At 40.9% G+C, this 27,228-nt stretch overlaps 1 long non-coding RNA gene across 1 annotated transcript; it reads left to right on the top strand.

Moving 5' to 3' along the window:
* Nucleotides 1-1,679: 1,679 nt before the first annotated feature.
* LOC128316453 (uncharacterized) lies at nucleotides 1,680-26,229 on the top strand. The gene is made up of 4 exons (XR_008300385.1): nucleotides 1,680-1,843; nucleotides 16,890-17,040; nucleotides 18,019-18,128; nucleotides 25,714-26,229. It is a non-coding gene; the product is annotated as an uncharacterized LOC128316453 (long non-coding RNA).
* The last annotated feature ends 999 nt before the right edge of the window (nucleotides 26,230-27,228 follow it).

Genomic DNA, 27,228 nt, shown 5'->3' with positions numbered 1-27,228 from the left:
GGGGAAGAGAACAATTTTCCCCAGAGATCCTGAAGCCCTTAGGGGCAATTTTGCCTTTGATCTTATCTCTTTGCTTTCCTTTTTAACTCAAAGTTAATTTTCAATTCAGGTCCTCCCTTTTCCTTAGAAATATCCCATAATAATTTTCAAAGTGAGAGCATAAGCTATATTTCAAAAGGTAACTATTTTGAGATCAACTTTAAAACATTCTAAAAGGAAATTAAAAATATATCCCTTGTATACCTGACAAAACAATTTTTATTTTAGTTCAGGCGTTATTAACACTATTGGGCAGGGCAATAAAGTTGTCACTCTGTTTTGAACTAGTTTTTTAGTGAAGAGAAAAAGAGAAGTTATAGCAATAAGCCACAAAAGTACTGTTCAAATAGAAGAGAATTTTCAAGAATAGATTAAAATTAGATTAGAATACAGTTAGGAATCTAAATGTTGCCATCATGCAAGATTATTATTATTTTTAACATTTATTTATTATCGAGAGACAGAGACAGAGCACGAGCAGGGGGAGGGTCAGAGAGGGGAGGAGTCACAGAATCTGAAGCAGGCTCTAGGTTCAGAGCTGTCAGCACAGGGCCTGAGGCGGGGCTCGAACTCACAGAGTGAGAGATCATGACCTGAGCCGAAGTCAGACGCCTAACCGACTGAGCCACCCAGGTGCCCCGCAAGATTATTGTTTAATGTTTATTTATTTTTGAGGGAGAGAGAGAGAGAGAGAGAGAGAGAGAGAGAGAGAGTGAGAGCGCATCTAGGAGAGGTGGGGTCAGGTTGGGGGGGGGGGGGTGGACAGAGGATCCAAAGCAGGCTCTGTGCTGATAGCAGAGAGTCTAATGAGGGGCTCAAACCCGCGAACTGGGAGATCATGACCTCAGCCGATGTTGGACACTTAACCGACTAAGCCACCCAGGTACCCCACAAGATTTTTTTTTTTTAACACTCAAACCTGTTAGAAATAATAGAGAATTATTGTGATCCATAGTGTGATGAAAAATAATACACTAGAATAAGTATCAGGAGAAGTGGGTTCTTGTCTGAGTTCTACCGTCAAATACTTGTGTGATCCTGAGTGGATACTTTAGACTTCCTGTATCTCTTTTCTCAACTATGAGATAATACATTAGAGCTTCAAAGTCTTATGACTCAAAGGATTCTATTTTGTATAATTCTGTGGAAATATGTATGCAGACTTTTTGTATGTAGAAATAAAAGTGCAAGGGCCCCCCCAGTCAGTAGATCACGCTCTTGGGTTAGAGCTGTACTATGGATAGTGGATATGTTCCCATTTATCTACATGTTCTCTGATGTGAGTCTCTTTGGAGCCAAGGACTGTTATGTCTCTTTCCTGCTTGTGATGAGGCATCCTGTCTGTGAGCATGTTAACTTTGGTCTCCCTGGTATTAGACTTGAACCAATTAAATGTATGATGTAGCAAGTGCAGTTGCCACAGAGTTTACACCCAGTAATGGCCCCAAAGGGTTACACATGGCTGCTCCTTGACCCGGTAAAAGGCAGTTATAAAAATTCACCAGGAGATTGGAAGCTGCCAAAGTAATTTCTCAATGAGTCATGTGTCACTGTTAACAAGAATGGATTAGGGACAAGTGAAAAATGTTATTTTTAAGATAACTACATTTCAACAGATGAGCGAAAAGTTGTCAATGGCAGTGGGTCACTTTGGAGCCAACAATTCTTGCTTCTTTAGGAGTCCTTATGAATTCTTATCACTCAAACATCTTTCTAGTTACCAGTTTCCCAAAGCATACGTCGATAAACCACCCTCTTTTATTGATGTGCAGCTGGAAAATGGGGGATGAAGAAAGAGAAACAGGTACAGTTAGACTGGAGAAATCTAGTCTGGATTTTGTCTTTTTTCTAAGATTTGTTCTTCATCTGTAAAGCGAACCTGTGATTAGATAATCCTTTAAGATCATGTCTGTTTTAAATATCTGTGACTTATGAATCCAGTGGCCTTAAGTAAATGGCAAAATCACAGCACCTTCCTGTTGATCCTAAAATCAGGGGAAAGGGCATTTGTTTGTAATATACATGAGTCAACAAATTATATCTCTAAACTATGTAATTATGATGTACTTGTTCTAGGCGTTATGATAGATGAATGATAAACTCCTGATTTCTACATATGAAATTAGTCTTAATTAGCAATTTAATTTAAACACTTTTATTAGATAATTGCTTAGTTTCAATCCCTTATCTATTGAAGGGTTATTGACTTGTTTTCTACTGGAAATGAAACATGTAAGCTTTCTGTAATTGTGAGATAAAGAGTTTACAGGCATGTAAATATTCTAAGAAAGAAACAAAGGGAAAAAAATATCTCACAAAAAACTCCACTCTTCCTGTACAAACAAGGGTATTCTTCCCAGCGTAATACTCTAGCAACCTTGTTTGTTTTCTTTAAAAGGTACTGGACCGAAGATTCTGAGGAAGCCACTGGCTATGAGCCATAGTGCTGTAATCGTTATTTGTACCATATAGTTTCCTGGCGAACGGATCTGAGAGAATCCATTATGTTTAAGAAGGCAGTTTATTTGCCAGGCTTTATGTGTTTGCACAATTGTACAGCATTTTTCAGAATTTAGATAATGAGTCCAACAGTTGAAATTAGTACACACAGCCCTGTCGTATCTGCAGCTGTACATCCATCCACCTAGATCCTTTGGGGATGGCGGAACAGCCAAAGACCACCATGGCGGCTGAGCAAGTGCTTTGTGCTTCCTCCTAGGTGGTTGGTTATTCAGAAAAACTGAAAGACAAGCTGTGGTGAGGGCGTTATCAGGTTAATAGACAAGGGATTCAGATACCGGCCCTGAGATGAAAGGTTAAAAGGCAGGGTTTAAATAGCAACTTTATTGTTATCACTCCCAGGTCTGTTAGAGAAAAACATGCTTGTGCAATACTTCAGATCACAGTTTATCGTGAGTAAGGGCTGTGCACTGAAGGGCACTACCTTTTGCTGATTAGCATATCTTTTTGGTCTGAATGAGCAGATCATGGGTGTAGACAATTTAAGCCATAAGTTATCATTGGTAAGAAAGTGTGACTTCATGAGTTCTTCCTCCTTTGCCCCCTCAGTCTTCTTCAAGGAATAGTTTCATATGCTATCTCAGTTTCTATGTGGGGAAGGCCACAGCCCTCTTAAATATTTATGCAGTTTTTCTAGCATTTACCTGAAATTTTACTTTTCTCTCATAACATCTTAGAGATCTATAGCATTTCTTTATCTTTTTCTTCTGGGGGGGGGAGGTATTTTTTTTCTTTTTCCTTTAAGAGGGCTATAACTTTTGAAATGATATCTGTGTCAGTAAATATTTAAGCAGATACCTCCCATTCAAGTATTTTCCCCTACGTTTGAAAACCAGCCCTGGTTACTGGATTAGAGCAGGCAATGTCGGCCTTACTTCCTACCCTTCTAACATGGAGTGTCATGGCCACACATGGTATTACTTAAACGAGCCAACATCTGACCTTTGTAACTACAAATATGAGGACGATTCGTGAAACGCCAAACTGCTGTTTTATTTTGCCATGACACCTGGCTGTGTATATCCAATTCAGAAGCCAGAAATCCCAACAGTCCTAGTTTCACACAATGAATTTCTGGTTAATAAAAACAAAGACAAAAACAGAAACAACCCAAAAACCTAAGTTGATTTATAAAAATCAGCTCTACTCCAGACTTGCAAGAATTAAACCTTTGCCCAAAGCTAGATGTAAGCAATATTTTGGACGTTATGTTGTCTATTCCAGAGTTTCTAGGAGTTTAATGGATGGGCAAGCATTATTTGAGCATCTGGTCTTTCTGTGTGATTTGGAGGACGCAGGTGGAATCACAGAATTACAGATGACGAGTCAGATAAAAAACATGGCAGGTGTATCAGAGGCTGTTAGAGCTCACCAAATATTAACTTGCTCCTTTTTCTCTCCCCACCTCCCTTGCGGTAGGCTGGAGGTAGTTTGGAGCCAGGTGAAGTTCTAGCCAATGAATTGTGAGCAGAAGAGGCTTTGTGTGTCTCTTTTGTGCTGACATCTAAGAGCTGGCGTGCTTCCTCCATTTCTTTTTTCTAAGTGTTCCAGATGGCATAGCGCTAAGATAGAGCATAGTGTTAAGAGAGAGAAATAAATTCTTACTGGATGAAGCCACTGAGATCTGGGGTTTGCTGTTGTAGCAGCTAGCATTAATTACCCTGATTAATATACTGGTGATAATTCTAATATTAGAGGGTTATTGGAGAAACTGGGGCTGTTATCTGGACCAAGAAATCAACAATCTGACTTTGAATCAGGATCAACTGTGGGAGCTTTAAAAAAAAAATCACATTTCTGGGACCTGTATAAGATTTACTAACAATTTGGGGGTAGGACATGTCAATCAACATTTTTATTATTTCGTAGGGCTAAAACCGGGATCAGCAAACTATAGACTCCAAGGGCCAAATCTAGCCTGCACTCTGTTTTTGTAAATAAAGTTTTATTAAAATGCAGCCACACTCATTTGTTTACACATCCTCGATGGCCGCTTTCAGCATGAAATCAGAGTTTAGTAGTTGTAGCAATAACCGTGTGGTCTGGAAAACTTAAAATATTTGTTATCTGGCCCTTAAAGAACTTTGCAGACTGCTGATTTACATAATTGTCTCTGTCCTTGAAAAGGGCATGAACTCTTGATTTGACCCTGCTCATAATTAGAAGACTCAAATTCTCAGCACTCTTAATAAATGTCAGAAAGGCCAGTCATGGAAAGTTATGTAACTTTTGTATCAGCTGCACACTGAGGTATCTCCATGATCCAAGGAACAGTTTAAATTTTTGTTTTTCAACGTTTTATTTATTTTTGGGACAGAGAGAGACAGAGCATGAACTGGGGAGGGGCAGAGAGAGAGGGAGACACAGAATCGGAAACAGGCTCCAGGCTCTGAGCCATCAGCCCAGAGCCTGACGCAGGGCTCGAACTTATGGACCGCGAGATCGTGACCTGGCTGAAGTCGGACGCTTAACCGACTGCGCCACCCAGGCGCCCCGGAACAGTTTAAAGTCATACAAATTCTCTTAGGGAGAATCACCAGAAACACAACCATAGGAAGACAATTGTTTTAATAGAATCTAGAAAGAGCTGGATGATATTTAAAGAGGAAAAAAATTACAATTTCCAAATAAATCTGGATTCTTGTAGTTTCTTTTTACTACAAATAAAAATATGAAGCAAGGTTAATATTTCGTGGTAATCAGGTCACATCCTGTACACATTCTCTTTAAAGTTTATCTTTCATTCATGATCAATTTACATCAAGGGCTTTGTACAACCCAAAAGTTTAAAAATAATTTGTATTTAAATATGTATGTACATTTAAATATGTATATTTAAATACACACATTTAAATATAAATTTTAAAGCTGTCTGATCCTGGGAGTTAAAATTTAAAGTGCAGTTCTGGGGGGATAGCTATTTTAATCAGCTCCAAATGCAGCTTTAAGCCAAAGATCTTTTCAGTTCGATGCATCATCATTGAGGCCTCCCTTTCTCTCCCCTTCCATCTCCCCAATAAAACACTGCCACTGAGAAACCTAGTGAATCATAGCAGAGAAACTGAATATGCTTGCTTTTTATTGGGCAAAAGGGAAAGTTTGTCCCTTGGCTAAATGATCTCTCTTATTGCTCAGTGAAGAAAAAAAGGAATGAGCCTCCTGTTTGAATCACAAAGAGCCTCACCTGGTTATTTCTGAGGAACTTAGATGGAATTCTGATAAATTCCACTGCAGAGCAAATGCCGGAAGTCACATGGGAATATCACAGCTGAAGACGTATAGGAGCTTCAGGGCAGTGGTTCTTTTACACTTGGAAGGAAACAGTTATGTTTAATCTCCTTTCCCGCACTACTTTAATTTACATAACTTCTCGGAGCTAGGAAGAAAGAAAAATCAAAGGAAAACATACAATCTGATTATAATCCCTAATGGAAGTAATTGGTAGCATGTGTACCAAATTTTGGTTATTCACTCTTCTGTTCACTTGTCGCTGATTAATTGAGAGTGGCAGTCCCAATTAAACAGCCCCTAGTAGCACGTAATGGCTAATTGTGAGCAGGTTAGAAGCCCTCTTTGTCTTTGAAAAGGTCTCTTAACTCTCCAGGGCAAGTCTGTTTTGGATTGAAGTCATAACTTGGTATTGGATGGTTTAAATTCAAGAAAGTCCTTTAATATTAAGGTTCAAATAAATGAATTTACACCCCATGTCACATGTTTAGCAGGTGACCAAGACTGTGTGCTCTTTACCCCACTTATCAGGAAATTATAATGTATAAGGGATTTAAATTGGGCCTCAACCAGACCTGCTGCTAGGGGCAAAAATAATGTGGTGAATGTATGTAGTGGGCAAGAATAAGACATTTGTTTATTTGGGTCATTGCGGTGACTTCTGATTGAATTCAGATAATTTCTTCTGTTCCCTCTACCTATAACTCAAGAACGTTACAGCCAAACACTCACTGATTTATGCAGTTACTATTACCAAATTGCCAGGCTAAACAATACGTCCCTCAAAATGCTTTGGCTAAGGGGCTCTATGATTATGGAAATCTATTACGGATGAGGGCACTTGTTATTTGCTGTAACAATTGCTGTGATATCCCCAAGACTGCTTCTACACACTGCATAGGCTAGCAGCCTCACTAAATCATGGAATATGTTGGCTGGAGTTTTATCAACACAGTTCTCATTAATAGAAATGGGAATTGTGTGGGCAGGAACCATGGCCCTCCTGGGCGAGCATGTGTGCACCAATGAGAACTTTTCACACAAGATACCATTTCTCTTTCCTTTATCTCAGAAGCAAATTAAAAATTTACGGAAGTCATCATTTCACTTTGAGATCATCTGTGGCTAAAGACGGACCTGGATAATCGGGAAAATTAGCATAGTCCATTTCAGGATGCAGGTCTGAATTTCTTTTCCATCTTTCTCAGCATCTTCCCTTTTGACTCACCGTAAGGACAGCATTCAGGGAGGTGAGTCACACTGGCCAGCTTCTAAACCATTCATCCAGCCTCTGTACAACTTTTCCATTTTTTTATTCAACTTCCTACTCTATCTCCTTTGCTTTTCTCAGACTCATTTGCTGTACACGTATGCAGAATACGAGTGACACATTCCCTCAAAGGTCAGGGGAACTGGAATGAAGAGTCATGATAGTTTTCTGCCTTGATTCTTATTCTTTCATTGCTTTTTCTTTTTTTCAGGTGCACCCATAAAAGGAGACACTTAAGATCAGTCTATTAGTTGGGCTATCGGTTCTGTTGTGAATAACAGGAACCTCCATATATCGTGGCCGACATGCGACATGCGTTTGTTTTTCTCTGATATAAAAGTATAGACATAGAGGCTAAAATGATGGCTTCTGAGTCATCTGGAACACAGACTGCTTCCAGCTGTCCATCTCACCCGGGTTGATGAACTGGATACATGACCATCATCCTCATGGACGGAACACAGGTCTTACTTTCTCGTTCCATGCAACAAGATAGAGAAATGAGGAAAGGCATGTTCCTTACCTTTAAAGACACATCTCAGAAGTTACATACGTCATCTCTGCCTACATCTCATTGGTCACAGCTTAATCACCTATCTATACCTAGTTGCATGTACCTAGCTAAAACTGTGGACTTCTAATGATGAGGAAGGAGTAGAGAATGAATTGAGAGATATTCAACAATTTCTACCATGGTTTGTCCAGGGGGAAACCTAAATAGCTATGTGTATCTCCTCCGCACGCTTAGACTATATTTACTCTCTTTCTCAAGGGATTCTTTCAAAACCCAGTCCAGTTATTGCAGTAAACTCAAGGTTTAGGGTGATAATTGGCCCTTCTATGAGGTCAGACTAGTGTTCCTTTTAGGTCCATAACTTCCTTGTTCCATCTCACCCAATAGTCTTCAGTGGGGTAGTAACATAACAACTGTAGCAAAAACTCCTTTTTGGAAAAGGAGGGAATGCAAATCCATCTCAGTCATGAGGCTGTGCTAGTTATCAAATCCTGCTGGACCAGAATGGGGAGGGGGTGAGGGGGATTAAATCTTGTGTTTAGCATCTGTCAGCTCTTGGTTCTGACTCTCTGGGAGGACCTCTCTTCTTCTGTTATCCTCCCTGACCACATCTGAAGCAGCCCTTGGACAGTTTGCCCTCATTCTCAGCCTCCTTTCTGCTGGTGGGGGATCTGGGTTCCAGGGGTTGCTTTAGGGCTTGAATGATCACAAGGTTTGTCAGGCTAGGCCTGTGGTTTCTTTGGCAATACAATTCCTTTACAAAACTAGTAAGTATCTGGTCTATTGTTTCCAGTTAGTACTCCTTTGAGTAAGCAAAGCCCAAGGACTCATTTACACGTGGTTTTTAAATCTGAAGACTTTGTCTTTTACTTATTGACTGTTGTGTTTTGCTTACTACTCTGCGTACCTATATCCGTTTCCTAGGGCTTCCATAGCAAAGTACCACAGAGAGGGCGGCCTAAACAACAGAAATTTGTCTTCTCTTAATTCTGGAGGCTAGAAGTCCAAGATCAAGGTGTCAGCACGGTTGATTCCTTCTGAGGCTTCTCTCCTTGGCTTGTCAATGGCCATCCCCCTCTGTCTTCACACGATCTTCCCTCTGTGCCTGTTTGTATCCTAATCTTTTCTTCTTATGAGGACACCAGTCACATTGGATTAGGGCTCACACTAGTGACTTTAATTTAATTACTTCTTTAAATACCCTATTTCCAAATTTAGTCACATTCCGAGAGGACTTCGACATGTAAATTCTAGGGAATACAATTCAGTCTATAACACTATCCTTCATGGTTACCTAGAACACGGGCTTGGATGGGAAGGCAACACCTTGAATGTGATCTTTGTTGCTAGGCTGGTTCCCATGGTCTGACAGAAGTCTCATAGGGTAAAGGCTGAAAACTGGATTTCTCTTCCAAGTCTACAATTATACAATTTGCATTTAAAAGCGTTCAGTTTGGATATAGACACAGTTATCTTTTTTGTTCTTAAAAGGCTCCAAATTTAATAGGCTTTTCCAGTAACTTAGATTGCAAACCATAGACAAACTGTATTCACTCCCATTTCTGCAAATGGTTAGTACTAGCTGGAACTAATCTCTTTCATGATTATTTATTAGAGGGGATAAGAAGCAATAGTTTGAAGTTTTAGACATCAGGCCTAGGGCTACAGATTGGTTGGCTGGGTAGGTTGCGTTGGGTTGCTGGTCTCCAGTGTCTACATGCTTAACACTTGGTATCACAATTCTACGCTGATGCTAAACATTAAATGTGTGTGGCTATGACAAACAGATATTCAACGTAAGAGTGACTTAACAAAATAGAAGTTTTCTTTCCCTTTCTCTTTCAAGATGTAGGCAGTTCACTGCTGTTATAGCAGTACTATACTACAAATATCTACAACCCAGAGGGCTTCAACTTTCCACTTCACCATCTTTTGGGTGTAGTTTTTACTAGTCTTAACTGGTGCTCCCACAATTGCATGTTCACAGTGAAGACACTAAGGAACACTAGGATTCTGAATTAGTTCTGAACTTCTAAAAAATCAAACTGTATTCAGAGTCATATTAGGGCATATTCTGTGGTATTTTCATTCCAAACATTCATTCCCAACTCAAAAAAAAAATGACATAGATTATTAATCCACTTTCTTTGAGAAGGAAAATGGGGGTGTATAATTGATATATTTAGGACATAAGCCAACACTTGATGCTACTGTTGAAGTGTTGGGTTATATGGATTTTAAATGCTGCAAGTGCTTGAACACTGACAAGGCAAACTTTCCTCTAAACAGGCATTTACTAAGTGCTTGAAGTGAACAGACCTCATCCTAGGCAATCCAGGTAGAGATGACTACCACTTTTTTACCCATAAGGAGATTATGATTTGTTGCAGAGAAACAGCAAACAAACCAATAGTCCTAATAGGCAGAAATGAAGGGGGTACAATGGAGATTCAGAGACAACAGAATGGGGTGCATTAGGGGTTGGCATGAACTCCCGTGGGCTCACAAGTAGAAAACTTCTCTAGCGAAGACAGTGACGCCTTCCCAGAGAAGGTGAGATTTTAGTCAATTCTTAATAATGGTCGGGATTTACAAGGCAGGCAGCAAGAGAATAGGGAAGGTAGGAAAGGGGGGAAGGGTCCTGGCCACCTGGTCCAAATGTGTAGTATTTTTTTCTGAAATCCTGCACATACTCTACGGCAGCTCTGCTCCCCCTGCAGAGAAGATGATGCCTTTCTCTTTGCACAAAATTCCCTTCCGCTTTCTGAATCTGGCCTCTGGAACTGCATCTGCCTAGAGGGGAGGTCTACTGAGAATTAGCACTAATGTTTCCTTCTAGCCACAAAGAGACCCTGGGACCAACACTTTAGGTATTGGAGGCAGCACTTGCAAAACCATGGAGGAGTGCAGTGATCACGGCATACCTTGCCTTCCATGCAGTGGAACTTGTGGACTTGCCAAGTACTGTCTGTCACCTGTAGTTTCGGAAGGGCCCTGGGGGCCATGTAGAACATGGATGGACTGGCACTGGAGGAGATGAGACTGGAGTCAGGAGTTCACTGTAATGTCATTCTAGGGCAAGTTTAAGTTAGCATAAGTGTAATCAAGACCAATGCCATAATTAGCTTTAATCCTTTGAAACTAACGTTAATGGGGAGCTCACCTGTTATAAACATTTTACTGGCAGCAGGATATGAATCATAAATAATCCAAACTTGGAGGGATCCAAATAATCCAAGTTGGAAAAGGGATCCAAATACCCTCTTGGCACAAAGAATCAATAAGGTGACACATGCATCTCTAAAAGCTAGAGAGCTTTTTAAAAGACAGTTCAGTTCTTTTAACTCTTTTTTCTTTTGAATTTTAGCTTTTCAAGATGGCTTCAGAATCCGGATTTCCCCCCAATTGCTGGGGGGAATTTATCATCACTAAATTTGTGTGTGAAGTAGGAGAAAAAAAAATATGATTCTGTGACATTTGCGATGTTGGAATTTTTTTAAAATTCAGTAACTAGCAGTTTCATAAACTCACGGACTATTAAAATTAGAAAAGACCTTTGAAATATCTTTCAACTTCCTGATTTTACAAATGAGAAATTTGAAGTCCAAAGACATTATGGGATTTGCCCAAGTTCACAGTTAGCTACTGGCTGGCTGATCTGGGACCCAAACTGAATTTTCTTGCTTCTTAGTCCAAGATTTTTTCCATCAGAAAATGATTTTTATTTTTTTACCTAAGAATTGAAAAAACTGATAGTGGTTGTTTATTTTAATTTTATGGCAACTTTCCCAGTTCCTCTATTGAGCAGTTTAAGGGATATACTTCCTCTTAGTTGTATTGATTTTAAACAAGTGATTGGGGCTGATCTTTGGTTTGTTTGTGTTTTGGAGGTTTTCTCTTTGTTCTCGAAAGATCGAAAAAGTCCTGTGTCGTCTCTTGTTCTTGTTGGAGAAAAATGGGGAAAACTCCCCCTTTGCAACGGATGGAGGTGAGTAGTCAAAGAAGAGAAGCAATTGTTAACGAAAACCTTCATGGGATTAAGACAGTCTTTTTAAAAAAGTTAATGGACAAGCACTTAATGATAAAATATTCTGGATTTTCTGCAGGAGTGGAATAAATGTGAAGTTCAGACAATGAGATCAAGTAGCACACTACAGCCTCTCAAGTGGTTTCGAAAAGTTTTCCATAAGATTTTGCAAAATGGCATCTGGTAAACCCATTCTTGACTGCAAATAGGAATTACTATTCTTTGGCCCAAGAGATACTTTCTCACAGTCAAATGGGGGGTGTTGTCACTTCATCTGACCTGGTGTTTCATAAACCATAAACTCTGCGTCAGAGTGGGGCTCTTTCTTCTTTTGGAGTTCCTAGGCTAGCCCAGGCTTGTTCAGGGGGCCCTCCCCATAACTTTTGAATTTTTAAAAGATTGAGGCTAAGTGCTGTCATTGTTCCAACACAGCTCCTTTCTCCAACTCTTTTCTGGGTCAGCATATTCAGATTTTCCCAGATGTAGCTTGGCCTCAACAAGACTCGATGACTCAAGTTTCTGTTGTATAAACAAAAAGGTTTATACTAACTGCCTCCATTTATGTTGCTAGGGTCTTTACTCATCGCACTTTATTCATCCCTGGTACACTGAGTTTCCGGTGAAAAGGTAGATTGTCTGTACTTCCAAAATTTAGATGGTCTTCGAATAAAGAGTTAAATTATCCATACAACTTTCTCTCCTTAATTTTATGAAGCACACACTGCTAATCGTCTTGTTCCCATATTCATTATCCCTCCCCTCCTGAGATTTTACTGGGTGCGTGATTTCCCCAACATCAGGCTGCATTTCCCAGGCTCCCCTGTAGCTGGTGTGGCCACGTGACTACATTTTGGTCAATGGGTTGTGATCTGAAGTATGTGTGACTTATGGGTTTAGCAACTAGAAAGGTATGTGGTATGCTCCCTGGTCTGCCCTTCTCACTGCATGGAAGTTGCCTTGGGCCCAGAGATGGAAGCTGTGTCTTGAGGATGGGAAAGCTTTCCGTTAAACCCTGCATGACTTGCCTCTGAACTACTATATGAGAAAGAAATATTTTCTGTCTTATCTATTACCTATCTATCTATCTATCTATCATTTATCTATTTATTATTTATTTATTTATTTATTTATTTATTTATTTATTTCACCATGATAAGTGTACTCTTCAATCCTCAATCCCCATTTCCCCCATCTCCCCATCCATCTCCCCTCTGGTAACTAACCATCAGTTTATTCTCCATAGTTAAGAGTGTGTTTCCTGGGGCACCTGGGTAGCTCAGTCCACTAGGTGACTGACTTTGGCTCCAGTCATGATCTCCTGGTTTGTGAGCTCGAGCCCCGTATCAAGCCCCTGTATCGAGCCCCGCATTGAGTCCCGCACCGTGCCTTGCATCAGGCTCTGTGCTAGCAGTGCAGAGCCTGCTTGGGATTCTCTCTCCTCTCTTTCTCTGCCTTTCCCCACTTTCTCTCTCTCTCCCTCTCTCTTTGTCAGATAAATAAATAAAACTTCAACAGAAGAGTCGTTTCTTGGTTTCTCTCTCTCTGCCCCTTTCTCTCTCTCTTTTTTGTCTTATTCAGGTCACTGTTTTTGGAGTGTTTTTGTTATGTCAGCTGATCCCTGCCCTAATTAATGTACCTTGCTAGAGTGTTTAACACTATTCCAATCTATTCATACCTGGATGGAGAGAAGGCAGTGGAGACGTTTGTAGCAACCACAAGGAATTCCTGTGACCAAGAATGGGGCTTCCGTCAAGAGTATGTGGAGATAGCAGAACCATTCTCAGCACAGCAGCTGAGTGGGAAAATTTATAAGAAGCCACTGACGGAGCTGAAGTTTGTTTGCCTCTGTCAAGTTCCATCTTTGAGGAATTTGTTACCTAAAATGAAACCAGGCCATATTGTGGCTTTGTTAGGTATGGAGGGGCGCATCTCCCCCAACCGTAAGGGTCTCAGCTGACAATGGTGTGATGATTTTAGCTTCTGGCAACTGGAGTACATTCAGAAGCACAGTCTGGAGGAGACTGAAAATCAACATGGCACACGGTATGCCAGATGCGGAGATTAGCCACCTCACAGACATCTCCTTGCATTCCCCCTATGGCCCCATTCATGTCGATGTTTTCATGACTGTCTGCAGATAATGAAATATACTATCAAAGGGTTTCAGAAGCTTGTTCAAAGTTACATAGTAAGAAGAAGAGTGGAGGCTTGAACTCAGGGCTACAGAGTTCCAAGGCTTATGCTTTTTCCAATAGTAATAGCCATCTATGGAAAGAAAGAGATCTCCTGATGAGAGACACTAAAAAATAAATTTGCTTGATACCCAAGGCAGTCAGCAGGAAAATGACACCTCTTTAGTCTCCACCCCTGACTACCCTGGCTTACATGCTCTATTACTAGTGTTATATTCCTATGCTTTACTTTCATGTAGTAGCTTCTCTCCATGTGCAGAAACACAGGGTTAATTAGGACCTTGAAATATCATTCTTCAAGAACACTGCCTCTAGATAGAATGATACCAAAATGATCCCTGGTCTTTGAAATCCCTCATAGTCTCTAATAGAAAACGATCCATTTTTTTTTTTTCACAACGTTCACTAAATACAGATTTTTCCTTCTGTATGACATGAGTCCTTTATGCTGTCATTTGGATGCATACCATGGCCATCTCACTGAGTAAGAAAGAACAGCAGAAATACTTATTAATCTCTGGGTAACAATCGTGTCTATTTTAGGAATTTGTTGCATTACTGTTTTCCTCACTCTTTGGAATAATAATCCGGGTTCCTTTAACCTGTCCTCATCTGCTTCATTTTGGATCTTTGTGGGTTTTTTTTTTTTTTTTTGGACATAGCACACTAAGTTTTACATTTTTATTTGTAGAACCCCAGACTGGGGCTGTAGCCATTGATAATGCTGGTTACTTTGTCGGTGCACAGCCCTGCACTGTATGTCATTGTGGTACAATTGCTTTATTTCATCCTCAATCACCGTTCTGTTGGCAATGTACTATTATCAGCTCTGTTCTACAATGGAGGAAACAGGTGCTCAGTGAAATTAAGTACTTTATGTGCTAAAATATAAGATGAGATCCTTTTCCAATCCTATCCCTCAGAAAGGAAGGGATCAGCTGCAGTTCAATTTTTGTAAAGTCTCTTGAATTCTGTGACTTCAACTTTTTTAAAGCTACAGAAGCCTGAGATGACCTCAGAAAGTTTGTGTCTAAAGCTGATAGAAGTCACCTTCATAATGCCCAAAAAAGGAGGCAAAAATAAACGACAAAGATTTATTCATTATTCTGGTGATGGGTGGGGTGGAGTCATGACTTCACAATTGCAAGGGTTGGATGTCATCACAAAGAGCCTTTAAAAGAGGTCTTTTAAAAGCAAGGTATCAGTGATTATATTGCATTAAGTGAACACAACAGCGCAAATATTCACCTACAGGATGAATGAACAAAGCAGTTGTTCTAATGTGATGTGAATGGGTAATTGTGGTTTGGGCAACAGTGTCCCGATGACAGCATCAAACAACCCACCTGGAGGTGAAGGTTATATGCCATGAAGACGACGTCAAGGGGCACTGATGTCAATGCTGCATATTAAGAACCTGAACAAAAACAGTTTCCTGAGATGTGAGAGTGAAGAAAATTTTTTCTAAATTGATATGTCCGTGATTTGATGTATGTATGTGACTAAATTAATAAATGAAACACTGTAAGTGCACATTTGGTTAGTTCATCTACATTCCTGAAAGTTACATAACCCTAGTAGGTAGGAAAAGTTTTCAATCTTCTTTGGAAAATGGAGGATTTCCTCATATTCAGGAACCTCCAGCACTTATCCAAGTTTATGGAACCAAAAGTGGGATAGCTGGGCTGCAGCCAGTCTGTCTGATTCATGGGCTCAGAGTGATTGCATGATATGGTGGACTTTTATAAAGGTGTGTTTTTTTTTTTTAATATTTATTAATTTATTTTGAGAGAGAGCGAGACAGAGAGAGCAGGGGAGGGGCTGAGAGAGAGAAGGAGAAAGATTCCCAAGCAGGTTTTGCACTGTCAGCACATGGAGCACGATGCGGGGCTCGATCTCGTGAACCATGAGATCATGACCTGAGCTGAAATCAAGGATCGGGTGTTTAACCAACTGAGCCAGCCGGGTGTTCTGGGATGATGGGTTTTTGGAATCCTGGTTCTGAGGGCAACTTTCTGTGCCCTCACAGAAAGGATGAGAGCATCCTTTGGATGAGAGCTAGGATGAGAGCTCCAGTGTGTGCTCACTAATGAGTGTCGAGATTATTATCCCCTTTTTGTCCTTCTGTTCAATAGCTCATTTTTTATTATTACTTTTTAAATGTGTGTCTTTGAGAGAGAGAGTGAGGGAGAGGGAGAGAGAGAGAGGGAGAGAGAGCATGGGTGGGGGAGGGGCAGAGAGAGAGGGAGACCGAGAATCTGAAGCAGGCTTCACACTGTCAGCACAAAGCCCCATGTAGGGCTTGAGCTCACGAACCACGAGATCAGGACCTAAGCCAAAGTTGGCCTGCTCAACCAACTGAGCCACCCAGGCACCCCCAGGAGCTCAATTTTTTATGTTTAAGGAAAAATACTTTTTTCTAGAACAATTTTTTATAGCCTCGATATACAAGAGGGGAAGATAGATCTGTACCAGACAATTTTACCTCTGGGAATATTTCTGACCCTCTTGATGTGGGCTTAAACAGATCATACAACCTCCCTGCCCTGGTTTCTTCATTCGGAGAACAATGACACTGATGATTTATACCCACTTCTCCTCCATTCTGCATCTCCCCACCCCCAATCTCTACACCCCGCCCTCCCAATAACCTGGAAAGATATTTGGAATGATGCTTTTGCAATATCCATCTCGCCTTGGGATGAGTAATTATACATGATGGAAAACACATGAAAGTATCTTGTAAGGCTGTTAGTTTCCTCCCCTGTCATCCACATAACCCTACCATCCCCCCCCCCCACATCTTTTGTTAAAAGCTAAAAGCAACTGTCAGAAATTATGTGACACAACTTCTTGGTCTAATGCACCAAATATTTTATTCCACTTATTGCCACAGGCTACTGAGGGCTGCCTTTATTTCTTTCTATAGGAAGCTGACTTTTTCCCTTCCCCCTGGTTGAACTCTCCATGAAGGAAGCCAATTTATGAGGCCAGTGGCAGTTACTTGGATGTTGGGACATATGGTTCACAAACTGCTTCATTCTGTTTTAAATCAATTCCTCCTGATGGGCTCCATTCTCTCTGCCATTTATGCCACAGGTGAAGTAATGAAGATGCTTATTGTGGCTTCCTGTTAATATTCCAAGGCCTGAGGCTCTGAACAGCAGGATGTCTGTTCTCCAGCTGTTTCTCCAACAGGAAGAAGGGATAAAGTAAACAAAGCGTACACAGTAGTCCATTGAAACCACAGGTAATCCACAGCTGCAGTAAAAACAATTCAGTGTTACCAGACTGGTCCACTGTCATAGATTCCCATCAACAAAAGCAGTGTCCAAATACTTTCAGACTAGGTGATAGTTTCTTTCAAGTCTTTCATATCCAGAGGGCAGCTAACCAGTAAATCCAGATTTTGATAAATGAGTCCTAACATTTCTGCCTTTTTAATGATTTTTAAGTGGAATTCTATGGGATGGAGAGGGGGCAGTCATGGTATAAACATGCACAAATTACTACCATCTACTCCTTTGATCTTAAATTCAAATTTAAAATATGTTTGATTGAACAAAACCTTCAAAACTGGAGCCCGTGTGACAGTCTTGCTAATATCTTGCTGCTTAATATTAGCGAACATTATTTCCCCCAAATGCTGAATGTAGTCCAGCCTATTGAATATGCAGAGTTCTTGTTATGTGACTTGTCTTTTTTAGTGATATAGAAAATGTGGATAATATAAAAGCCTCATGCGAACATATTTATTGAAGAAAAACCCAGAACCTCATTCCTGAGCCGGTTGCCATATAAATGTGTAAGTTTGGAGTCCAAAGTTAATTTCTCCGAGGAAATATCAACTTACCTCTTAGTCATCTATAAGATCTAAATCCAGAACTTTTGAAATGCTGCCAGTGAATTCCCAAAGACTTTTTTTCTGTTGAATAAGGTGTGTATTTACTCATCTCATTGAAAGCAATCGTCAGTACAGGGCCAAGTATGATTCAGAATGAAATTTAAATTGGATTAAACAAACTAAGCAAAGTCACAGGCTTAAATGGGCACAGACATTTTTAATGAACCCTGGTGGTACTGAAATGGATCTACCAAACGAGTCACTCTTTTCTGACTGATGGTGACCATGGAAAAAGACTCACGTACTATTTTATTATAATCACTTACTATGTTTAAGACTTACTTGCAACCTTTTGGTATTATTTTTATTATTCTTTTCCTATAGGGAAAAATCAGTCTGTGGATAGCATCGTCTGAGAAGTCTGATGGATGCTTAGTTTGACTTAAAGATGAAAGGATGCTTGAAACTGTTTGCCCATCATGGTCTTCAATTCTGTGAGTATTTTGAGACTTATCTTTTGTCAGCCATAACCAAGATTTATGATAGTGATATCAATTTGTTAAGAAAACAAACAATATGCTCTTCAGGTTAAGAAACTGATGACTGGGTTAAAGATGACCACATCATCCCTGCTAATGTTATGATATAGTAAAAAAAAAATGACTGAGCTTGGAGTTGGCAGGCAAAGAGATGAATAGTGCCCTGACCTTCACATAGCACCAACAAATATGGATCAGGAGTCCAGTCTCTAAGAGGTTATTCGTCACTGACTCTGTACCCAACAGTGTATGATATAGGGATGAAAATACACAGTCTTACTAAGAACACAAGCAGGAAAACTAAGGACTGAGCTGTAGTATGATGAGTGAGAGAGGGGTCCAGCATGCATTTCCTCTTCCACTCTATTCCAATTTCTTTTGGGGGAATTTGCTTTCTTCCATTGTGTATTAGTGGGAGAATAATTTCCAATGTAGCCACAGGCTGGTCAGGCCAGTAATGGAACCTAAGGCTGGCCATTCAAGCCTTCTTCTGAGACTTTGACACTAAGGTGGAGGGAATACTGTCTCTGATTTTTGGGTATGAGGCAAGTGTGCGCTCTGCTTCTTGCCTTTAACTCCCTTGGATTTGGGGCATTTTCAAGCCTGCCACTCCAACTACTGTTGAGCCCCTGATGTATCTCCAGGAAGTTCTTTTTTTATTAGACTTTCTTCAAGTCAGTTTCTTTTTTTTTTTATCTTTTTATTTTTTAAGCTTATTTATTTATTTTGAGAGAGAGGGAGACAGCACGAGCAGAGAAAGGGCAGAGAGAAAGAGAGACAGAATCCCAAGTAGACTCTGTGCCGTTAGCAGAGCCCAACGAAGGGCTGGAGCTCACAAACTGTAAGATCATGACCTGAGCCGAGATCAAGAGTCAGACGCTTAACCAACTGCACCACCCAGGCGCCCCTCTTCTAGTCAGGTTTTAATGCTTGCGGCCAGAAATCATGAAGCAGTGTCATAATCTAAAGAGGGAGTAGTAGTAGCTTTGACAAAACATTAACACATGAACTATGTCTTTAAGGACAGGAAGGGGTTTCCTAAGTGAGGAAGTGGGAAGACGAAATAGCACATGTAAAGACTCAGAGGTTAGAGCCGCTGAGGCAAGTACAGTCAGAGGAAATGCAAGCGCTTTGGTGGTTGCTGTGTAGCGTATGTGTGTGTGCGGTGTGAAACAGACCGATGCTGAGAGCTGAGGCCTGCCAGGGATAGGAGACAATCAGCTCTCTCCTCTATTGGAATAAGCTATGCCTTAGTCATTACGATGGTACCTAAAACAGGGGCCGGCCTGGAGAAAGGGCTGAGTAAATGCTTAGTGAAATGTAACAGTTGAGTTCAGTTCCTCGGAGATACTTTCTCCAAACTTTTAGAGTTGGAAAGACTCTGTCAGACCAAGTGTGCTCTGAGTGCCAAAAATCTATGTGCCATCTGGATACTGTCCCTTAAAATTATATTCGGTTGACCCTTGAACAACACAGGTTTGAAGTGCACAGGCCCACTTATACATGGATTTATTTTGATAGATACATTAGAGTACTGTAAGTGGGTGTTCACTTCTTTATGATTTCCTTAATGACATTTTCTCTTCTCTAGCTTATTTAATTGTAAGAATACAGTATATAGTACATATAACCTACAAAGTATGTGCTAACCAACTGTATATGTTATCAGTAAAGCTTCCAGCCAATAGTAGGCTGTTAGTAGTTAAGTTTCTGTGGGAGTCAAAAGTTTTGTGTGGATTTGTGACTGCCTGGGGGGGGGGGGGGTCAGTGCCCCAACTGCTGAGTTGGTCTAGGGTCAACTGTAATTTCATCCTTGCCTGCATGTAGGTAGTTTTGCACATGGAGCATTCCAGACAGTTGGAAATATTTCTTATGTTTCTGTATGTCTGGGGAAGGAAAGCCTGAGGTGTCATTTCTGTTGGATCCTTCAGTGTTTGGCATGTTTTCTTCCAGAAAGTTCCTCCCTATCTAACCCAAGTCTTCTGTGCTGCAGCTCACCTCACTTCCTGTTGCTTTCCCCTTTGAGGGTACGGACATCACAGGCTTGTTACCCTCCTTGGTAATAACAGCCTTTCACATGCGTGACGTCGATTACTAAATTGCCTTTAGCTTTCCCTTCCAGTTCTCTTAGTCTGTTTTCCAGCCTTTAATCATCTCTGCGGGTCTCTTCTCAACCTTGTCCAAGTGCACAAAGTGCCTCTTGAAGCACTTTCCAGTTTCAAAACAAACACCAAAATTTCCAGGCTTGTTCAAACTGGCAAAATGAGATGACTTTCTAAGAAAAAAAATATAAAAAAAAAAAGATATTTCAGATGTTCCTGGAATATGAAATGATACTCCAACCAGTTAATGTAGGGATAAATCTTTCAATATTTGTCTTTTCAAGCTGATGTCACTTTTGGACAGATTCTTGTTCCCTAAAAGAATCAGACAAGGTCAACATAATAAATGTTTATAGAGCGCCTACTATGTGCTGGACATTTTGTGTGGCACTAAGGAGCAAAAAATAAATGAGACATGGTTCTTATTAAAGAGTTCATAGGCCAGTAGTTGAAGGCAGAAACAAACAAAACCCATTCAGTGGGACAGATACAATAGCACAAATAAGAGAATGAGGAAGAGTAGAGGCAGAAGGAAGGAAGATGGCATCTCTAGCTGATGAGGTCAGGCTTGAGAAGATTCTTCTTAAAAAAAAAATGTTTTTTTAATGCTTATTTATTTTTGAGAGAGACAGAAACAGAACGTGAGTGGGTTAGGGGCAGAGAGAGAGGGAGACACAGAATCTGAAGCAGGCTCCAGGCTCTGAGCTGTCAGCACAGAGCCCAACGTGGGGCTTGAACTCATGACCCTCGAGATCATGACCTGAGCCGAAGTCGGAAGCTCAATCGACTGAGCCATCAGGCACCCTGAGAAGATTCTTGAAAGAGGGCTCAGAGCTTTCCGGGCTGGATGGTAGGTGAGGAAGTATGTTCCTTTTCTGGGCAGAGAACTGAAGGTAAGAAGACAGGAAACAGAGGGGTGTGTTTGATAGTCAGCACAGGACACCGGGAGCCTATGGCAAGAGATGAGGGTGCTGAGGATGAGATCACAGAGGGCTCCATTTATTGGTCATAGGAGTTTGAATTGTGTGTGGCAATAGGAGCCATTAAGAGCTTGTAAGTAATGTAATAATTTAGGAAGAGCCGGTGTACGGAGCAATCGCTCTGCTAAGAAGATTGTATGAGAGAGGCATGGGTTGAAGCGGGGTTGGCCTGGAGACAGACTCAGGAGTTAGGAGGTGCTTGCAATAAACCTATGAGAAATGATGTGGGCCCTGGTGGCGTGGGGGGGGGGGGAGTTGTAGCGAGGAGGAGACAAAGTGACTGATTGAAACTCGGCAATTTTGAGGAATTTCCGTGAAAGTTGGGAATGAGCAAAATAAGGCAGATGCTATAGGACATGGTGGGTAAGTCAAATGCCAATCAGTTCCTCCATTTCAGTTTTAGTTTCCAGAGGCCAACTCCACTAGACTTCAACTACGAGTTGAAAAGCTAAGATGTTACCTTCCAGAGCCATTGGGAAGAATATTCCTGAATTCGTGTTAATCTTGGTATCATAGAATCAGACAAGAAACTCAAGAAAATTAGACAATTCAACTGTGACTACATCATCCAAAATGTTACTCCGGGAGGTAGGGGCTAGGCAGGGGAATGTAGCATTTAGTAATCTAGGTCATTTACATACTCAGGGTCTGCATAAGATACAAGATACAAGAGGTAAACTTTAGAAAGTATGTATTTCAGATGCAGTTAGACCAGGTACTTTACTTACCTAAAGAGTGAGAACAGTGGGTGACAGGTGAGTTAGTGTGCAGTTGCTGTGATTGCCAAGTTGGTTGGCATTTTGTCAGATGGTGGCTGCTGTGGGGGAAAAAAGTCCCTTCTGCCTTTCCCCTCTCTGGGGCCCCGGTAGCCGCAGGAATGAGGGCAGGATGTGTTTGAGTAAGTGCTGGGGAACAGTCAGCATGACTGAGGGTGTGTGTGTGTGTGTGTGTGTGTGTGTGTGTGTGTGTGTTGGTGGTGGGAGGGGGTGATGTGGGCAAACTACTGAGAAGAGGGGCAATCCTTGTAAGTGGCCATGACTTAGGCATAGGGACCTCAAAGGGACCGTTCATTAAGAGTCTTGAGGTTCAAAGGGTGAGGGAAAATGAGGGCAAGCTAATGAACTTTCTGCCAGGAGTAAGTTCCTGAAATTCATTTGGAAGTTTTCATTGTCAGTGGGTTTTAGAATGCTTGGTATTGACACTTGATTACTTTCTTGGAAATCTATCATTATGAGAGGGACAAATGAGACTTATTCTAGACAATTAGTGAAGCTGAATTCTTAGGATTGCATTAGGAATGCTGGCTTCACCTCTGTGGTTACTTTCTTTAATTCTCTCATCTAATAATAGTAATAGCACCAACAGCAATCTCTAGGAGTCTGGTGCTTTACATATATTACCGTACTTTCTGACAACAATGCTGTAAGGTAGGTATTATTTTAGAGATAAGGAATCTGCAGGCAGGGAGGCTCATGCTATGTCCACAGCTGCTCTGCTATTCAGCACTCAGAACTGGAGCTGCCTGATTTTGAAGGTTTTGCTCCCCCCACTCCCTCTTTCCTCTCAGCTTAACCCCACAGGGAGCAGAACCGGGTAGATCTATAGGCACAGCTTAAGGCTTTGTCAGCCTTTGTCAGAGTTAGCAAAATGGAGTCTGTGGTGTACCTAGGGGTCCCGGCCAGCAACCGAGCAGTGTTCTTCTGACTCTGGGCTGGCAAGTGATTCCTCTCAGGATTCTGACTGAAGCAGAGGGTGGCGACATCAGGGCCCGAATCGAACTGCTGCCTGGCCTTGACTTCAGAGGCCGGCGTTCCTGTGATTGTTTTCTCGGGTTTTAATTTATGCTCCTGCCAAGTTGCAGACCTGGTGTCTAAGCCAGATAGAAAGGTGCATATTGGGCAACTGGAGCATATCAGGCAGCTATAAAGAAGCCTGTTTGGTCAAGGGCACCTGAGCTCATGTGGGTCAGGCTTTCTTCTTTGTGTGCTCTCTCTGGATGGGCACCTGGTGCCATGTCCTGTCAATCATACATGATATGATGTCCCTGATAGGGGATGAGGAGACTCTGCAGAGCTTAGGCGTTTCTAATTGGTATCGCTTTAAAAGATTGGATTATACGGGAATTTCTCTTGGCTCAAAGAATAATCTTGGATTATAGTCATTTGATAGATAGTTTTTGGGTAGTCAGTATATTTTAAGCACAGTTCTACGTACTCAGGTTATATCATTGATTAAAATAGAAAAAAGTGATTGTTCTTGTTGAATTTGTATTCTAACCGACAAATGTTACTCTTCGAGGGACATAGTCTTTCTCTTTTTGTTTTTTTAAGTTTATTTATTTTGAGAGAGACAGAGCACAAGCAGGGGAGGGCCAGAGAGAGAGAGGGGTATGGAAGATCCGAAGTGGGCTCTTCATTGACAGCAGATATCCTGATGTGGGGCTTGAGCTCACGAATCCAGGAGATCATTCATTTATTCATTTATAAATGAATAAGAAGTTAGACAGTTTGCAGTACTCTACCTAGAATAAAACAAAGCTGCTTGTGAACATAACATAAAGCAGAATAGGATAAATTCCATAATATAGATATTAAGGAAGTGAAGTGGGGGTTCAAAAGCAGAGCACATATTTTGATACCAAAATTAGGCCTCATGGGGAGGGTGGCATTTGAGTTCTGTTTTAAAGGACAGGTAGAGGGGTCCCTGGGTGGCTCAGTCAGTTAGGTGTCCGACTTTGGCTTAGGTCATGATCTCACAGTTCATGGGTTTGAGCCCTGCATAGGGCTCTGCACTGACAGCTCAGAGCCTGGAGCCTGCTTCAGATTCTGTGTCTCCCTCTCTCTCTGCCCCTCCCCTCACTTGCACTCTGTCTGTCTCTCAAAAATAAGTAAACATTAAAAAATTTTTTTAAATAAAAATAAAGGACAGGTAGAATTTTGGCTGGTGTAGATTCATTGGAAAATCATATCAGATGGAAAGATGAACATAGTAAAAACATGGGTGTATCTGGGGAAGATTGAGAAGGCCAGTTTGGAAGATGAAAGCTGGGAAAGTAGCTTGGGTGATATTGTAAAGGGCAAATAAATAACTGGGTCTTGTTTTTGTAGAAAATGATAGGTCATTTGAGGTTTATAAGTATAGAAAGGACATGATCAGAGCACTTTCTTAGGGGACGAGTCATTGATCCTTTGAGCAATTATTTGCTAGGCACTTTAGCTTATATTGTTTTAAATACTCCTGAAATGAACCACCATTTAATGGAGCAAATTGAGGATTAGAGGGTTTGGGAAAATTGTGCAAGATCACAAAATCAGACAGAGATGAAACCAAGATTGAAATACAAATCTATCTGGTTGTGAAAATTTTTCCCCCTAGTAACAGTGTTTGCAAAAATCCAGTTGAGAAGAAACAAGAACTTGTACTATAGTGGAGGCAGAATAAAAGGAGTTGAATGTTTAGGAGGACGGATGGGAATGGTACATTGAAAGTGGGTCTTAGAGAACCTCTCAATGGAATTTAAGAATGGATGGAAGGAAGAGATAAAAGGAGGAAGGAGTCAATGATGATTGAGAATTTTACATAGTGGGAAGAAGGAGTCAATGATGATTAAGAATTTTACGTAGTGGAACAGTGGCACCATTAATAGAAGCTGGGAAGCTGTGTGGAAGAACTGGTTTTGTAGAGGAAAAGGATGAGTTTGGTTTCGAGCATGTTTGCTTTGTGTTGTTGGAGAAACATCCAAATATCTGGCTGGAAGATAACAATGAATGTTTGATCTCATGACCAAAGAACTGGGAGCGATCCATACAGAAGTGATTATTCAATTGGATAATATCACTAGGGGAAGAGATAATTGGACAAAAGTAAAGGGCCAAACCAAGATTAGAAACTGGGTTTCAGAGTAAAAGGAGCCAACAAAGGATTCAATTCTTAATTTTGCAAATATGACCCACAGAAAGGGAAATTAGTAAAGAGAAAACAAGTGTTAGGCACCTGATATCTAGGAAACTTAAGGACGTGGATTCTTAAATACTCCACAGTGACTGCCATGTTATCTTATATTTTGTTTGGATAGCTTTTGTGTCACTTGTATGAGTGATCTAGAATGCCTTCTTGGCATTACGGTAGTGTTGTCCTGAGTTGATGCCTCAGTCCCTCCTGTCTATGGGGCTTGGGGCATTCTTGGATGTGTACTAATAATTCAAACATAGGCACTCTTATTTGGGAATGTTTGAGCAATATCTCCTTAAGCCCTGCCCTTACTGGTTGTTGTCCTACAAAGGAATGCGTATATGGCTGATTTTGTACCTCCATTCCCATCTTTTCCATTTAATTCCTGTAGGAGAACACAATGAAGACTGGGTTCTTGACTGGGAAGGTACTTGGAATAAGCCACAGTTAAGACTTTAATCCCACTGTCCCATGAAAGCGTGAATCTATGTCTTTCTTTTGGTAAAGAACTGGAAAGGCAGGGAAATGCACTTTTGAAAGTTTATGGAGGAAGACCAATTCAAGCAAGTGATTCAGAGATTACAAGTATCATGAAAAACAGGAAATGAGGAAGCAAGACTGTAATGAATCCTTATAAATGGTAAGTAAATTATGCCCTCACATGTGAAACGAATTGGCTGTGAAGATGCATGGTGTCCCTTCTAAAATGTCAACATTCCTGAATTTATGAAGTGCTGGTTCATGTTTCATTTGCTTGAAGTTTGCTTTTATTTTTTTTATCCACATTCTTGTGTCTTTCCTCAATTCACTTGTTCATGGGCTTTGTTTCGTTCACTGCTGAATTACCAGAGCCCAGAGTGGAGCCTGGCATACAGTAGGCATTCAATATATACGTGTTGAGCCCATCATTCCATAAATCCACTTCTTTGTTAATTCATTGATTGATTGATTGATTCGTTGATTCATTCACTCATTCTCTCATCAGAGATCTATTATTTATTATGTACCAGATTCTGTGCTAGGTCCTGGGGATAAAAGGGTAAATCAGAAGTTGTCCCTTTCCTAATGGAGCTAGGGCCTAGTGGCATGACAGTGACAGAAACAGAGGTGCAATTCCACTGGATAAGTTTGATAATAGACCTATGCACACTTTACCCAGGCTGTAGTGAGGAGGATGGAGAGGAAGAGGGGTAGGGAGAGGTCAGAAGAGGCTTCCTGAAAAAGGAAGCCTCCCTTCCTGTAGTTCAGAGATCTCCTGGTATTGATTATTTTTTTGCTCTCTCTTATCTCAAACCTCTTCCTCTCTACTGTGTCTTTCCCACCAACCTTTAAATTTGTTCAAGCCTCCACCATTTTAAGAAAAACAATTCTCCTGAGCCCAGAATCCCTCTAGGTACTTCCCTTGACTGCTTTTTTTTTTTTTTTTCTTTTCTCTCTTGTCTTTCATCTCAAGTCCTTGGAAATTCAGCTCTCATCCTCCCCTCTCCCCCAGATTGCTCTCAGTAAGGGTAACAAATGGCATTTTGGTTGCTAAATCTGATGCAGACTTTCTAGAACTTGTCTTATTTGTCTTCTTGGTTGCATTTGTGTCTGTTGACCCCTCTTTCACAATCCTCCTCCTCCCTTGGCTTCTCTGACTCTCCCATTCTGCTGCTGCTGCTTCTGACTGCCCCTTCTCGCTCTGCTGCAGGCTCTTCTCCCACAGATCATCATTTAGAGGTTGGTAAATGTTGGAATTCCACAGGGACCTTTTCTAACTCTGTATTCTCTTCCTGAGAAAATTGATCTACTCTTATGATTTGAATACTATTTTTATCCTGATGATTCCTGCATAATTTCATCTAGCCAAGATCAATCTTCTGAGCAACTGACCTTCATCCTGCATTTATTCATCTACTTAACAAATATTTACTGGTTGCCTACATGTGCCAAACACTGTTTGAGACAGAGAGGGAGAGAGAGAGAGAGAGAGAGAGAGAGAGAGAGAGATTCAGCAGTGAATAAACAAAGTCCTTGCCTTTC

This window comes from Acinonyx jubatus, chromosome B4 (genome assembly GCF_027475565.1).
Source record: "Acinonyx jubatus isolate Ajub_Pintada_27869175 chromosome B4, VMU_Ajub_asm_v1.0, whole genome shotgun sequence".
Taxonomy (NCBI): Eukaryota; Metazoa; Chordata; class Mammalia; order Carnivora; family Felidae; genus Acinonyx; species Acinonyx jubatus.
The sequence above is the reverse complement of the archived record's forward strand: the minus strand, read 5'-3'. Positions and strand labels throughout refer to the sequence as shown.